The sequence below is a fragment of the Erinaceus europaeus genome, chromosome 4 (genome assembly GCF_950295315.1).
Source record: "Erinaceus europaeus chromosome 4, mEriEur2.1, whole genome shotgun sequence".
Lineage (NCBI taxonomy): Eukaryota > Metazoa > Chordata > Mammalia > Eulipotyphla > Erinaceidae > Erinaceus > Erinaceus europaeus.
Window position 1 is genome coordinate 34,529,504 of NC_080165.1, and position 6,745 is coordinate 34,536,248.

Consider the following 6,745-nt stretch of genomic DNA (forward strand, 5'->3'; position numbering starts at 1 on the left):
TGAGCTGTTCCTTACCACCACCAACCACCATCCCAGCTGCTGGTCTGCTTTTTTTGTTGTTGTTGTTCAATAATATTTCAGAGACAAGTGTTAATCTTTCCTCCTAGTACTTAAACCTAATATATTGGGTAGTTGGAAAGTCATAATGTATTTTTCTATGCAAAAATGTGTCATGAATTTTCCAGCAGCCCAATAGTTGATAACAAAGTGAAAGCAAGGAAGCCCCGGAATTCCTGTCCCAGATCCCCTCAACTAGTGTCACCCACGGAAGACCAACACATAAGTAGCAGGTCTAACTAGCCTCCCAGAAATGGACATAAGAGCAGAAAGGAGAAATAATGCCCAAGGAACTAAAAGGTGCAATGTATCTGAGACCTGATCCAATTTCAAGTCACCTGTGTCACAATATGAATCCCTCAGTTGGGGGAATGACCCCATTTTTTAATTTTTTTCTTTTGCCATCAGGGTTATTGCAAAGACTCCATGCCTACATGACTCCACTATTCCTGGTAGCCATTTCTTTTTCTCTTTTTCTATTGTTTTAAAGGTGAACAACAGAGAGGGCATGACAGAGAGAAAGTTGTCTGCAGCATTCCGCCACTGCTTGTGCAACATCTGCCCCCTGCAAGTGAGGACCTGGGGCTTGAGCCCATCTTCATGTGGAATAATGTGCACACGCCACCACTTAGCCCTCAGTAACCAGAATCAGAAATTAAACCTTCTGCCACTCACTTATTTGTGTTCTGCATTGAAGTGTTTGTTTACTCACTTACATGGTCCACCTTCCTCTAAGCACTATCTCACCTCCCAATTTTAATAATCAATGTTTTGAGGTTACCCTCTTTCATATCGTCAACTTGGTCATGTACAAACTTGAATGATAGCTTGATAGATAATTGAAAGGTAGAAAATAGATAGGTAGGTATATGGCAGTTGATATTTTTTTTTTCTACCAGGACCATCACTGGAGCACAGTGCTGGCACTACGAATCCACAGCTCCTGGCAGCTATGTTCTTTTCTTTTCTTTTTATTTTATTTTACTTTATTTTTAAATTTTTAGTTCTATTTATTTATTATTGGATAGAGACAGAGAGAAACTGAGGGGAAGGGGAGACAGAGATGGAGAGAGATACCTGCAGCTCTGCTTCACCACTTTTTTTTTTATTTAAGAAAGGAGACATTGACAAAACTGTAGGATAGGAGGGGTACAACTCCACAAAATTCCCACCACCCAATCTCCATATCCCATCCCCTCCCCAATAGCTTTCCCATTCTCTATCCCTCTGGGAGTATGGACCCAGGGTCGTTGTGGGTTAAAGAAGGTGGAAGGTCTGGCTTCTATAATTGCTTCTCTGCTGAATATGGGCGTTGACTGGTCGATCCATACTCCCAGTCTGCCTCTCTCTTTCCCTAGTATGGTGGGTCTCTGGGGAAGCAGAGCTCCAGGACACATTGGTGGGGTCTTCAGTCCAGGGAAGCCTGGTCGGCATCATGCTGGCATCTGGAACATGGTGGCTGAAAAGAGAGTTAACATACGAAGCCAAACAAATTGTTGAACAATTATGGACCTAAAGGCTGGAATAGTGCAGATGAAGTGTTTGGGGGTACTCACTGCAGATTCTTGTGTACTTTTGCTTTCAGTCATATATTTTGCCCTAATTTATGGATACGTGTGAACATAGGCTCTATCTCACGGAACATGGTCTGTATCTAGGTTTTGGGACTTTGTTAGGAAGTGAACCACCTGGAATTCACCACTTTTTTATACCTTTTTTTTACATTTATTTACTCCCTTTTGTTGCCCTTGTTGTTTATTGTTGTAGTTATTGTTGTTATTGATGTCGTTGTTGGATAGGACAGAGAGAAATAGAGAGAGGAGGGGAAGACAGAGAGGAAGAGAGAAAGACAGATACCTGCAGACCTGCTTCAGTGCCTGTGAAGCGACTCCCCTGTAGGTGGGGAGCCTGGGGCTCAAACCAGGATTCTTATGCCGGTCCTTGTGCTTTGCGCCACATGCGCTTAACCCGCTGCACTACAGCCCAACTCCCGCTTCACCACTTTTGAAGCTTTCTCCCTGCAGGTGGGGACCAGGGGGTTGAACCTGGTTCCTTGTGCACTGTGGTGTGAGCACTGAACTAGGTGAACCACTGCCTGCCCCCTTCTCTTTTTTTTAAACTTTATTTATTAATTTTTTATTTGACAAAACAGAGAGAAATTGATAGGGAAGGGGAGATAGAGAAGGTGAGAGAGAGATAGAAACCTGCAGACATGCTGCACCACTCATGAAGCATCCTCACTGCATGTGGGGTGTGAGGCCTCGAACCCAAATCCTTGCACATGGTGATATGTGCACTTAACCCACTGCGCCACCACCCAGCCTCGTAGTTGATAGACATTTATATCCTCAGTTACAGAAATGGTTCTCACCTGTTAGCATCACACTTGGTGGTCTATACTCATATACAGCACTCTAAACAGAAACGAAATTGATAACTTTTTTGAAAATGTGGGACGTAAGATTTGCTCATAGAAAGTGGACTCCCAACATCCAAAGATTATCCCGTAAGCCATCTCTATGATATTCAGGCTTTTCTGCTCCAAGACTTCCTGATGCCACACAACTCTCCAAAGCACATCCCTTCTCATTGCTACAAATGCCTCACAACAAGCCACCTCGTTGGCCCTCCAGACTTTGGATTCTTGACTCCTAACACCCCAGGCTTTTCTTTCCCAAATTTTCTCATATCCATCACCTCTCTTTCATAGTTTGCCTGCAACCCTTTTAACCTCCTTACTTTGACCCTGTTATCCCACAGATTCTTCTTGATTTTTGTCTTTGTGTCCTGTTTGAGTCTGCCCTCCATGTGTTTTTAAACAATCACAGTCAAGTCAAACCATTTGCAGAAAAAAAAAAAAAAGAAAAAGTCACATAAGTAATATATAGTAATGACAGAAAAAAAGAGGCATTGACTTTCTCCTTGCAAGTCAATCATTTGTAGGTTAAGTCCTAATTTTTTATTCATGAATAAAATCTTTGTTTCTTCAAGCTGAATTGTCATTGCCATGTCCATTAAAATTTTCATAGAGCCATCTTTATTATGACCAACACTGTAAATTAGATTGTTAATATTTCTACACACACACACACACAATCAGTCAGAGGTATTTAGATATCACTACATCACAAACTTAAGCTGTTTACCTGGAATGGAGGTAATCAGATCTGAGAGAAAATAAGTTTCATTTTCCAAAAGTGCATATGAAAACTTGCCTAGGTAATCATCAGGAGTGTAAAAATTTTATTTCTCACTTAATAAGCACCACCTGTGTTTATAAAAAGTCTCTGATGACTTGCTGTTTGTCTCTCACAAGGAATATAAAATTTTCTTAGAATGGATTCCACAGAGACCACGCATACTATTAATACACTTTCCTTCCTTCCCATCTGACTGCTGCAACCTTCATTATCCTTTTCCTACTCCCTGCTATACATTTTCTTCTTTAATTTTTTATTGGAATATATAAAAAAAATCATTGACTACATATAAATCAATCGTCTGTGACAAGTTACAGGGAAAAAGAAAACATCAAGATTGCCAATAACAGGCACTCAGTCTCATAAAACTTGTAATCAACTTCCAAGCCAAGGCGTAAACTGTAATATATTGCTACAAATGTATAGCAATAATAAACTATCTGCATTGCACCTTCACATTCTCTGTCGTTAATAACAAATAAGCGTGAAAAAAATTTTGACAGTCATTCATTTTAATGGGTGTCTGCTTGTATATCAGATGTGCCATTTGGCATTATGGAATCCAGCCTTATCTCAGAAGGGAATAGGAAGGGTGAACCAGTGCTTTGGATGAAGAAAGAAAGACAAAAATCATCACTCAACCATAAAGTCTAAATGCACTGACATTGTAACTCAGATAAATATTGGCCACAAACGTTCTTTGATTTTTATATAAAATTGCAAATTCTCAATCTCATTAATTTCTATTTTTCTGACTTCTACATCTATGGCTATATGAAACAGAGTGGGGAGGGGAGGCTTAAACAATAGCAAGCACTTATCTCCCTTATAATGTAGGGATTAGCTGGGCTCAACCAGATGCTTCTCACTTGAGGTCTTTCATATATTTGAAAACTGTCTTGGCTGCAGCTCAGATCAAGCTGAGGCCATCCTAAAGTCCTGAAAGCTTTTATCTTAACCTCTGAGGGAAAGGAGAAGGAGAGGTCCTGATTGGGCAAGAAAGAGACAGGAGGGAGAAGAAGGATGAGAAAAAAGAGGGAGCAGGAGAGAGAGGAGAGATGAAAGAGAAGGAAAAGAAGAGCAAGAGGAAATAGAGAAGAGGGTAAGGAGAAAAAGGGGCAGTGAAGATATAGTCAAGGGTTGAGAAACTGAGGGTTGATCAAGGTTCCTTAGGAACATAGGAGGCAGTAGCACACACTATATTGGTAGTGCTTAGACAGAGTTAGCATAGGGAATATCCTACTGCTCAGAAGGGGAGGAAAATGGGAAATTCCAAGGGGAGTGTTGGGTAGTATGCCAGCTCCCCCTGGCTTCTGCTTAACCATATGCCTATATAGGGATTGATCCGATCCCATTCAAAGTTTTGGTCTATTTACATAAATCACTTTTACATTTACATAAAGCACCACACTCCCTCCAGGGCATTGGTGGTTTAGTGGTAGAATTCTCACCTGCTCCACCCCCTCTCCTTGTCACACCCTAATCCTCTCCTTGTCACACCCTGATCTTCCACCAGTCACTTTTTGCTCCACCCTCTCTATGTCACATCCTGTTTCCACCCTACTTGGAGAGTATAAAAACAGCTGCTCTTCTGATTAAAGACACTTGGAAATTGCTTTCCAGCTCCGAGAGTTCCAGAGTGTATCTCCTGCGAAGTTAGTGCGGCACGAGTTCCTGATCCCTCTTCCACGCAGCAGCCTAGATCAGCTCCAGTTGAGTTCTCTCCAACCCAGAGAGCACTAGCTCGGGAAGAAGCACCCTCAGGCTATCCCGGCAGGGGAGGAGGGTTTACCAAGCCTTATAACCACAAGGGGCCTCTTATCAATACAGAAAAGACTGAGAACAATCGTGGGGTATGCAAAACAGCCGGTTTCAGATAGCTTAAAAACAAACAAAGAAAACCTTGCTTGTCTGGGTTATTTTTTTAAATAATTGGTGTGCAAAAGCTAAAGTTTGGCATTATGAGTTTCCCCTTGCAGAAAAATTAAGTAATCAATCAACCAATCAATCAATCATTCTCAGGGTCCATACACAGAGGTATCTGGGGGTGGGGTGGGGAATGTTGCTGAGGCTGTCCTCTGTGACTTATTCATAAGGGGAGTATGGGTGGGATGTAGTGAGTATGGGACATCTCCAACTGCTTTACATTTGGGGTGAGGTTAGGATGTGATAGAAGACACGCATACACACACATACACACACTGGGAGAAATGGGGCTGAAGTGGTAAATGATCTCAGATGTTAGCATTAACTAGTCTAGCTAGATTGTGTTCTATTTGTAATGGAGATTCAAGAATCACTGACATCAAGCAAACCCAAGACACCCAAATGCTCTTGTTTCCAAATTATTTGAAAATTATAATGTCCCCCTGCCTGTCACAATACCTGAGTAAGGGAATCAAATTCTGTTTTGTTTGATCCTTTTCAGTAAAATCTGAAATGTCACCCAACTCTCTTGTGTATGAAAAGAGGATCTACAGAAAATATGTGCAGTTACACTGTCCTGGTAGCTGGACTGTGTTGTATGCTTTACATTGGGTTCTAGTTCTCCCCCGCCAAGAGAATTAGATCAGTCCTGTTAATTTCGCGGGCCCGCTTGGCCCCGCCCCTAGGAACCCCGCCAGAGTTTCAGAGTTCGAGAGTTAGAGAGAGTGCTTGCGCCACAGCAAAGAGACATCAGAGTTCTGTTTGGTGATTAGTTTGTCTCAGTTTATGAATCGTTGTTCCTGAATAAAGAAATACAGCTTCCCTGCCCAGCCATTGTCTCCGCGTCTCTGTTACCCGCCCGTGAAGCTAGCCAGGCCAGCTAGAGCCTCCGAAAATTTTAACAACAAATGGCGCCCATGTAGACCTGACCTGCGCATCTCTCAGATAAGTAAAGACAATTTGGCTACCTATGCACTATGGCCTTCTCTTCTGCTTGTGAAGAGATCTCCAAAGGCCTCTGCTCTTTCTTCATGAGACTGTTTTGCTGTTTCTGGAACATTTATCTCTGGACCACTCTGTGGTTTCCACTCGCTCGGGCGAACTCAGAACAGCCAGCGAGAATAGCCAGCGGGCAAGAGGCAAGGCACGCAGCTGCTGTTTCCACCTGGTTAAACAGCCAGCCAGCCGGCTGTGTCCAGACAACCCCACGCACCGCGCCCACAGCCCCGCAGCCCCGCAGCCCGCAGGAGGCTGACGCCAGCACACAAGAGCCCCAAGAGCCCGATGCCAGCACACTGGAGCCCGATGCCAACACGCTGGAGCCCGATTCCACCATGCAAGAGCCCGATGCCAGCACGCAGGCCAGCCCACAGGAGCCAGCTCTCCACCGCGTGGCGCAGGGCACTGGACGAGTGATCCCTCCACGCTGCTCAGCAACTGCTAGCAGGGCAGCAGACATGACAGGGCCATGGGGCAGGGCCGCGGCGGCCTATCATGGCCGCCACCCCTGGGCACCTAGGCCCACGCCTTCTACAAAACTGGCCTGCCTGCCCTCTTGCTAT